The sequence below is a fragment of the Marmota flaviventris genome, chromosome 10, assembly GCF_047511675.1.
Source record: "Marmota flaviventris isolate mMarFla1 chromosome 10, mMarFla1.hap1, whole genome shotgun sequence".
NCBI lineage: Eukaryota > Metazoa > Chordata > Mammalia > Rodentia > Sciuridae > Marmota > Marmota flaviventris.
The window spans coordinates 2,460,930-2,471,059 of record NC_092507.1 but is presented as its reverse complement, the minus strand read 5'-3'; positions in this window follow the sequence as shown (position 1 = coordinate 2,471,059).

Genomic DNA, 10,130 nt, shown 5'->3' with positions numbered 1-10,130 from the left:
GGAGAGCTCCTGGCAGCCACACGCGCTGGGCACTGGACTCCACCAGCTCGCTGCTGGGCTCCCGTGATCCCTGGGTGTGAGAAGCTTGGCGAGGAGACACAGGGAGGAGGTCTGAGGGCCACCTGGCTGCTCCTGCCCCGTCCTCCTGGCAGCTGCTGGAAGGATCAGTGGATGCGGCTTGACCTTGAGTGCTGAAGGGCACCAGAGGTGGCAGGCGGATCCTCGGCTGGGGTGAGCGCTCGGTGCCCCTGGTCCTCACACACATGAGCCCGTGAGGGTGGACGCCAGCTCCAGGACCGCATCTCCTGGACAGCCTGCGTTGCCACCAGGCCTTGCCCACTTTGTGTGCCCAGGGGGCTAGGGGCAGCGGTGGCATTGGAAAAAGACCCCAGACAAGATGTGTTGGGGGGACAGGAGTGTCCCAGGGCAGGGTCAGTCCCTCCTGCAGCTCCTGGTCCTCCTAGTGAGACCTTCTTCCCTGCCTGTCCCCAGGGACCCAAAGCTGGCCCTTCACCCGGGGACCCCAGCATCATCCTCCCTCCATCCACACAGAGTCCAGTGGACATGCCCCTAGGGCTCTCAGACCTGCCCCATTGCACTTGGTGCTGGGTGGCATCCCTGTGCCCACTCTCCTGTGATGCCCTCACCAGTGTCCCCCCCCTCCATGCTGGCCCATTCCTGCGCCCTGCCCGCTCTCCAAATGGCTGCCAGGGACACTTTTTTAAACAACCAGCTGATCACCTCTCCACCCAGCTCCTCCCCCAGGCCCTCTGCCCCTCGCCTAGGCAATGGCAGAGTGACCGCCAGCCTGCCCTGCTCACCGCCCCTTCCCTTTAGCCAGTGGACCCTTCCGCTGTGCGTGTGGCTCCACGGCTGAGAGCCGCTCAGGGTTGCTCCCTGAAGCCGCGCCCTCTGCGCCTCTGCTCCGCTGGCCAGCAGGAGCACCATGGGGGGGTGGCCAGCTCGGGCAAGCCCATCAGGACAGCGCGGCATGTCGGTGGCCAAGCAGCAGCTGGAAGAGCCCGGGCCTCCAGGAGGCCTGTGGAGCTCGGTGCCCTGAACCTCCAGACACCTCCCTGTCAGAACTTCCACGGAAAGACCCAAGCCTTCTCCTGGGTCCCTCCCTGCCATTCGTCTCCGTCAAGGAGCTGGAATGGCCTAACCTGGGGCCTAACCTGGACCCGGTTTTCCTTGACACTGAATCCCAGCCTCGCGGCCTCTCCTCGTCTGCAGCCTCACCACCCCGCGCCCCGGGCCTTAGCTGCCTCTAGCCGGCTCCGCTGGCTCTGCCCTCTTCCCCGGCCTTCGGACACGCCCTCCCTTCTGCCAGGGAAGCCCACCTGCTCCACCTGCCCGCCCTCACCTGGACACTCCGGCTGGTCACAGCGCACATACGCCTTTCTCAGGGGACCCACGCCGTCGCCCAGTGTGGTCAGGCCCCTGGTTGGAAGTTTTCATTCAGCCAATAACTAACCTGCCGAGAGGCTTATCTAATTTCCCTGGGCTCGGGTCCGACTTCGTATTTACTATTATTATCGCCTTTATTAATCTGCTTACGGCTAAGTGGTGGTTGAAAGGATTTGTTCCAGCCCTGGCCCCAGAAGCCGTGCGTGCGGCCTTCTGTGGAAACGGGGACTTTGCAGATGTGACTGAGCTGCGAAGAGGTCGCCAGGGTGGCCCCGTGCAACGGCTGTGTCCTCATAAGGAAGCGTTCACACAGACAGAGTGGGGTGAAGACACAGCTTCCGGGCCACAGGAGAAGGCCACGTGCCGACGGAAGCAGAGACTGTGGCCATGAAGCTACCAACAGGGACCCAGAGTCCTCTGGAGCCACTGGACGCTGGGAGAGGCAGGCAGGGCCTCCCTGGGGCCACCAGGGGGAAGGCCTCTGTCGACTCCTCAGCTGTGGACAAAGCCACCCAGTTTGTGTTACTCTGTCACAGTGGCCCCTGGAAACTGCAGGCTGCCTCCCCAGAGGCCTGCACCACGAGGGCAGGGCTGGCCGGTCCTGTTGGCCCTGCGTCCCGAGAGCCTGGGCAGCAGGGAAGTCCCCCCAGAGGGCAGCCGCCCGTCTGCGCGTGCCTGCTGACGGCGGGTTGTTGTGAAACGTGAGGACGATGCACCTCAGAGGAGCCTTACAGACGGGCAGGGGGAGGCCAGTGGGATCCGAGGCCACCAGTATGTGACCACCCCGTCCTGCCCTCCGTCTCTCCCTCACCTCTCTCCTCCCTTGTTTCCTCCTCCTTCCTGCTCACCTCCTTCCTCTCTCTGCCCCCTGGGACCTGCGCGGCACCCTCAGACCTTTACTTCCTGGTGGCCCAAGGGCTGGTGGACCTCCTGTGGCCACCCACATGGCCAGCCAGGCTCTGCCTCTGCACCCTCTACCTGGGCCTGGCCAGAGCCCAGGGCAGACGGAGCTGTGTCCTTGTCCCGCTCTGTGTCTGTGTGCGAACTTCTCCTTCATGAGGACACTGCCATTGGAGCCGCAGTCTTCACCCTCAGTGTGTGGTGCGTCCACCAGGAAGGGCTGTGGGCAGCTGGGCACCCTCCACGGGATCCCAGGGAGCCGGCTGCATTGGGCCAATGTTCTGTGGGTCTGTGTGGCGTGGAGCCTGTGGTAGGTTGAGGGCCCCCAGGGTATTGTGCAGGGGGTGCCCTGAGCAAAGTTCTGCAGAGGAGTGTGCCTGGACCAGGTGCACCCACCACCCATGGCCCTTGGCCATTGTCCAGCACATGCCCATGAGGACAGGGATGGCACCAACGTCACACCATGGGGTGGTCCTGGGACTCGCCAGTCACTTCATTAAAGCCCTAGTCTGGAGAGCCCTTGGGATCCAGAGACCCACTCTGGGGTCTTGGGGCACATAGCAGATGTGGGCCTGAAGCCGGGTGCGGGGGCTCCCACATGGGAAGGCCAAGAGAGCTGGGCCTCGTGCACTGGGCAGGGCACGCAGCTGCAAGGGCCTGGATTTAACGTTGGCGGTGACAGCAGGACTCACAGAGTGTGCCCCTCTCAGGAATGCCACTTGGGCTCAGCTCCTTGGTATCGTGCAGCCACCACCTCTGTCGCATTGAGAGGCATTTCTGTCACCCCAAAGAAGACCCCATGCCCGTCGAACATGCAGAGGCGGGGATCCCTTAGTGACTCAGACCTCTGAGAGCGAAGGCCTCTGCTTCCCTGTCCCTGGGCAGCTGGGAGGTCAGGGCTGGGGCACAGGGTGGGGAGGGAACTCGGCTCCAGCCATGGTGCGGCCCCGCCCCCCTGCACCCACAGCTCCCCACTGTGCACCCACCTCCTGCACCCACAGCTCCCCACCATGTGGCCCCGCCTCCTGCACCCATAGCTCCCCACTGTGCACCCCCCTCCTGCATCCACAGCTCCCCACTGGGCAGTCACCCCTCCTGCACCCCACAGCACCCCACTTGCACCCCCCTCCTGCACCCCACAGCTCCCCACTGTGCACCCCCTCCTGCACCCCATAGCTCCCCACTGTGCACCCCCCTCCTGTACCCCACAGCTCCCCACCATGTTGTCCCCCCTCCTGCATCCACAGCTCCCCACTGTGCACCCCCTCCTGCACCCCACAGCTCCCCACTGTGGGAACAGGGACTGCATAGGTCCCCACACCTGGCCCACAGCCCTACTCAGAGGCTGGCAGGAGCAACTGCAAGTTCCCATTTGAGTCCAGGCCAAGACCCGCCCCTCACCGTCCCTTGAGCCTGCCAGGTGCTGCCGTGGGTAAGGGTCCCCCCACCAGCCATTGACCAGTTGCACACGTGCAGATCCGTGTGGTATGAGTGCTCTGCAGGGTGACCTCTGCCTCCCAGCACCTCCTTCGCCCGCCTGGGCTGACCCCCTCTGCAGACGCAGGGCCATGTGTTGCCATAACAACCCTCCCGCTCCAGAACGTCCCTGTGCAGACCTCCTCAGCTGGCTCTCCCCTGGGGACTCTGCGGAGTGGCTTCTGTGAAGGAGACGGGAGGCCAGACCCTGCCCTCTGCTCTTGGGGTGTGGAGCCCCTGTCCACCCCAGAGAGGGCCAGCAGTGCCCTGGGCCTTCTGGGCACTGGTCAGCACCAGTTGGGCCACTGGCGCTGGGCTCAGGCATCTGCACGTCCACTCAGGACGTTGCACCATAAAGCCTGGGGGAGAGAAGCGAGCCCAGGGCCCTTTCCCCTGGGAACCCAAAGCCCCCCAGGGTGGGGTGTCTAAGGCCCCCAGGTCATTGCCCTGGGGTGTGGACCCAGGCCTGCTCTTGGAGGTGGTCCTCGGATCTCGGGTGGGCACCCTGCCCGTGGATTGGATGTGACTTGAGCGTGTCCCCAAGGGCTCATGTGTCAGGAGTGGCCCTCAGCGTGGGGACGTTGGGAGGTGGGATCTGTGGGGGACAAACCAAGGACAATAACAGGAAGAAGGAAGGCCGCTGTCCAGTGAGCCCCTGGTGGTAGGCAGCCAGTCTCCTGACGGTCCTCTGACCCCGTCTCAGGAGGCGGCCTCTTCCTCCCTTACATGCCCCCTGTCGTGCCACCATCTGCCACCGGGTCCTCACCAGAGGCCCAACTGTGCCCCCCACTCTGTCTTGGATGCGGAACCTCCAGATCCAGGAGCTAAATGAAGCTTGATTCGTCGCGACCTCCGCCTGCCAGGGTGACTCACCCAGGAACACGGTGCTGACCAGCACAGCTCTCCAGGGGCCACAACCATCTACCTCCCAGAACCCGGGATCCCTGGGAGAAGCTCGCACGTCCACCATTTGCCGGGGGAGGCTCAGGATGTGAGAAAGGCTGGGCCCAGGCTAGGACAGGAGGGGCCCCCGGAGGACCCTCCCTGCTGCAGCTCAAAGCCCCAGAAAACAGGGGACGACGCTCGGGCTTCCTTCTTGCAGAATCCTGTGGACAGGACGGATAACTCTGGACAATCCCAGGGACAAAGAAGTCTCTATCCACGCACGTGGCCTTCCCGCCCCAGGGATAAGTCCCCGAAAATATATTTATTCTGGGAAACCCTCTTTCCCCAGCCAGGTCTAGTCAACCCTGACTTTTAAACAGGGGCTGTTAAATGCCAATAGCTTTGATTTTACATTTAAATCAAGTTGAAAGCTTTCCAGGCTCCTAAGAGAAAACGCTGGTCAGAGGACTTGGCTTTTCAACCGGTTTCTTTCAGGAACTCTTTTAAAACCATAACTGCCACTTATAAATTATAGATTCTGTCCCTGGCCTCTCATGTTCGGTTACATAACCTTGTTATGTTAACATAAAAATTAAACACGAGAGATGAATCAGCTAAATTGGATTCACTTATATAGATCAAACACTGCAGCCCAACTGGGAGCAAGAGGCCCTAAGTGCAGCCAGGGAGGAATTGGCTTCTTGGGTGGGTCTTGATTTGGTGGAGAAGGAGGGGGTGTCTGAGGACTAAGAGCCAGCCTTCAGGGTCGGCCGGTTCTGACACTGCAGCCTGACAAGTTCTCACAAAGTGAGGAGAGGGGCTGCCGGGGTCGACGGGGAGACCTGGGGTGTCTGGCGGGCACCTGGGCAGTTCTGGGTGCCCTCCCTCCCCGCTGGGCCATTTCCAAGCCTCTTTTCATATATTATCTCCTCTGATGCTCCCCGAGCAGAGCGGGGTGGGGGGAAGCAAGTTCCGTCGTCCCAGTTCTGCTAATTGAAGTGCAGAGGCTGAAAGGCTTCCAGGCCCTCTGTAAACAGGGGCCTCCTCCAACGGAAGAGAATTAAATCAAGCCACCCGATCGTTACTGGTCTAGACGTGGCTTGGCCTGAGTGTCCAAGTCCTGGCCTAGCCCACCGTCCGGATGCCAGCCCCTCCACCCGTCCACCCCACACTCTGGGCTCCAGGTGCCCTGGAGCCATCCCTCATCCATCCCAGGACCCCTGCTCCTCAGCCCTGTCCTTCCTCAGCCTTGGGGGCTCAGGTTGGACACTGCCCCAGAGCCCTGGGTTCAGGGTTCTCCTCTGTGCTCAAGAAGTCCTTGCCCTCTGCCCCTCGTAGCCCCATCGCTCCATTTGAACAGCCCGTCTTCCTGCCCGCGACCCCTGGACTCCAGCCCCTGGAGGCAGGGGCCTCCGTCTGGGCATCTGCAGGCGGCTGCACAGCAGGACTCTGTGTGTGTCAGCTGCGAGGCCTGGACACACGGCTCAGGCAGGACCTCAGCCACAGGCGTGGTGGTTTGTTCCTCAGCAGTGTCCCCAAGACAGTTTGTCCTCCGAGGTCCTCTCCGAGCGGCCTTCTCCCTGGGGGCACAAGGTGTGCTGCTCGGCTGTACTCGGGCCTCATCGACACTGGCCCACATGCTCTCCAGAGCCAGCGCCCGAGGCTCCCACCTGACTCCAAGGTGTCCCTCTGACCCCTATGGGCACCTTGCACCTTGTGCAGGAGGAGGGAGCACCATTGCCTTGGACGGTGCTGGGGTGCCCAGGAGGGCCGGAGCAGGGGCCAGGCTGGGGAGTCTCCTGGGAGTGCCTCTGGGGAGCAGTGGCAGTGGGAGGGAGCTCTCCGGGCATCACAGGGTGGGGCCCTGCCACAGTCAACGCTGTGGGGTCTACACGAGCTCCAAAGCCCAGCGGTTAGGGTCAGGAGCCCAGGTGGGGGTCGGAGAAGGTCTGATGTGGCGTTCCCAGGGGAAGCTTACCAAGTTCTCCCGTCCAGGATCCGATCAAAAGCCGCCATCAAAGGCAGGGTGCCCTCTGCAGCCAGCACCACGTGGCAAATCGGCAGGTCGTGCCTGCCAACGTGGAAATGAGAAGGCAGGCCCAGGGGTTCTCGCAGGTGGCAGGTGACAGGAGGTGGCACTTGAGGGCAGGCCCCACTCTGCCCTCCACACATGGCCGTGCTCTGCAGGAACCTCCGGGAGCCACCCCTCTATGGTGGAAAGTAGTGTTCACGTCCCGATAGACTGAAGCTGACCGAGGACTGCACTGGCTTCGGCTGACGGCAATCTGGTCCCTGCCCTTGGCTCTGGGCAGGCCCTGCTGCCCCACGTGGTGGTTGACACAGCCTCAGGGATACTTTGGGTCTTCCAAGGCAGGGTCATTAGAAGCTCACAGCTGCCGCCTGGGCCATTTGGAAGATGGGCTCTTGGGATTCCTGCTGGGCGGGGAGTCAGACACCCTGTAACAGACCTGACACCCAGGTTCCACCACACGGTGAAAGCCAAGCCCCTGGAGGATGCAGACCCTGCACAGAGAGCTCATGCAGATGCCAGAGGGGGGGCCCAGTGCCCAAGCGAGCCAGGAACACCATCAGTCAGGAACAAACCCCAATGTCGAGTCTTCCTCACGTCTCAAATGCAAAACCAACGAGATCGTGAGCCCAAGAACCTGGCTGTTCCCAGCCCGTGAGCTTCAGAGTGGTTTGTGCTATAGCAAGAGATCCCCAGAGCCAGAGCCCAAACACCCACCGAGCGGGAGTTCAGAAGGATAAGAGCCCGAGTCCCGAAGACAAGCATGATTAGCACCAGCTCCGCAAAACCCCCCACTTAGTCTCCATTTTTTTTCCAGTAAATGTCATGCTCCAAGGGAGGATAACCAAGGAAAGTTCAAAGTAATAATATCAGAAATCTGCTTCCTTTTTTCTCTTTTGACATTTTATTGTGATATGAAGGCAGATGATGAAGGCCCTGATGGGTATATTTAGTTCCTTTTGTTGGTGAGTGTTCAAAGGTAGGTTCTGTGTTGCCCTGATTAGCACCAAGGATGCAAATACCTGAGCTGCTCCTTCACCACACTGAGTCACGGTGCAGACGCGGGGCCCCTCCACCTCCAGGACCAAGCATCTCATTAATGGGTCCCTTTTCATGAGCCCAGGAGCTTGGCTCAGTCAGAAACTCCCCTGGCTCTGGCTGGTGCACAGCCCAGACGGCCCCACCCCTGCCCCCCAGCAAGTGCGCCATTTTCTTCAAGGTCTCTAGAGCGCAAGGGATTGCCCCCCCAGTCACATGCCACTCTGGGATTCAGTGAGCACTCTCTTCTGTCACATGTCACCTCTAGGAGCCAATGGGGACTGTCACTTCAGTCACATGTCACTTTCAGGATCCAATGGGGGCCGCTAAACCTTGGGAGCCCCTGGGAGGCCCTGCTCTGTCCAAGGGGCGGCAAGGCCTGGTCAGGGGCAGGACTACCACCTTCCACCCTGGCAGACACTCTCCTGTCTTGGTCAGTGCCAGCAGGTGGCCCTTACCCCAGGTGTGAGGCTCAGCCTCTCCCTGGCAGGGCCGCTGGCTCGGCCTCGGGGGGCCAGGTGGGCTGCACACTGAGGCCTGGCCCTCTGCTGGTGGCCGTTTGGGCTTTGCTGTTGTTTTTAGGAGCAGGATCCTTGGTATTATCTCTCCCCACATCACACGGGTTCTCAGTGTCCCCCCGCAGAGGGAGAGTGTGACTGGCCTTCTGATGCTCCACGTCCATCCAGGTGCTGCCCCCCACCCGCCCAGGAAGCCATTGGGAGCAAACCTGCTTGGGGTCCACATCCACGTGCGGCATCTCCAGCAGCCTGCTGGTCAGGGGTTTTCCAGATGAGATCCACGGGCATCGCCGTGGCATGCCCTGGTGGGGAAAGAGAGGAGGTGGCCCTCCCGTGTGGCTTAAGTCCTAGGCCAGACAGCCAAAAGCCATCAACCCACGGGCAGATAAGTGCAGGTACTGAGAGTGACAAGAGGAGATAAGGGGTGACAGGGTGCCCCGCGGGGGCCAGGGCCTCTGGATGGGGAGGTGGGGAAGGCTCTGCTGGGACAAGGAGGGACCTGGAAATCCAGGCAGAGGGACAGCAAGGGCAAGGACCAGGAAGCAAGGACCTCGGAGCATCAAGGAGCACCAGGAGGTGAGGACGGAAAGTGTGGGGTGGCCCTCACCCCCCATCAGCCCCCGCGCCATCAGAGGCCAGCTCCCCTCAACAGCTCTGCTAAGAGGTGGCTCCCACCTGGGCCCTCCAGGGAAGGGTCCATGACGGCACCTTTCAGTGTCTAAGCAGCTTTCTAGACCTCTAGTCCCCTCAGCTCCGTCTGCTGGCCACGTCCCCTGCAGGAGCGCAGCGGGGAAGGGTGGTCTCTGCCTTCAGGGCACAGTGCATGCCTCCTGCTGCTCCTGGAGCATGGTGGGTGTCCAAGGAGTCACCGCTGAGTGGCTGAGTGAGCGACTCACACCCACAGGAGCCACCTTGCCCCCGGGGACTTCGTTCCAAGCCCCCCAGGGACGCCAGGAACTGCAGATGGGACCAAACCCTGTACGTGCTGTGGTTTTTCTTTTCCTGCCTGCGCCTGGCTGTGGTGACGTTAAGTTATAAAATAGGCACAGGAAGAGATGAGCGACGACGGCTGATCATAAAATAGAACAACTGGGGCAAGAGACGGCCGTGACGCTCTGAGTTGGCACTTCCTCTGTCCCTCCTTCACTGTGCCGTGCTGACCACAGGTGACGGCAGGGAGCAGACACCATGGACACGGGGTCCCTGGGCAGAGCAGGATGCAGCTCCTCGGGAGGGTCTGCTGCAGCTGGGGAGGATTTAGCACGTGGGTGTCCATCTTCGGGCCTGGAGGACAGGCCTCCCGCTGTCCACGCACACACCGTTGTGACAACGGCACAGCCCCACTTGCTGCAGGCTCTTATTCACCAGGTTTGTCTGAGAAGTTAGTCACCTCCAGGGGGATTGCGGTGGTGTCTGTTCTGTGGATGAGGTGACGAGAGCGTGAGAGGTCACACCTCACCCAGTGTCACGCACATGCTAAGGGACAGGAAGGGGACTCACTGGAATCTGCAGCCTGCAGAGCTCGGACACACGGCATGGAGCAGGAGTGGGTGCGGGGTATTTTACCCGTGGCTTCTGCCTCCTGTCTACACCCTCTCTGTCACCCAGCAGTGCATCAGTTCTGTCCCCCAGGTGGAGTGTCGTGGGGCCGTGAGACCCTCTGGAGCCCACCTGGGCTCTACCTCCTGGGAGCCGCTCATCTCGGGCCAGTGAGTGTGCTTCCCTGTGCCTGGGTCTCGCCATCTGTAAGACAGAAGTCATAAGGACGGCTGCCTGCACTTCTGTCAGGAGGCTGAACACGCTCATCCTGGAGAAGCTCTGTGTGACAGTGGGGACAGCCTTGCTGGCACCCTAGAGACCAGGCAAGGTGGGGAATC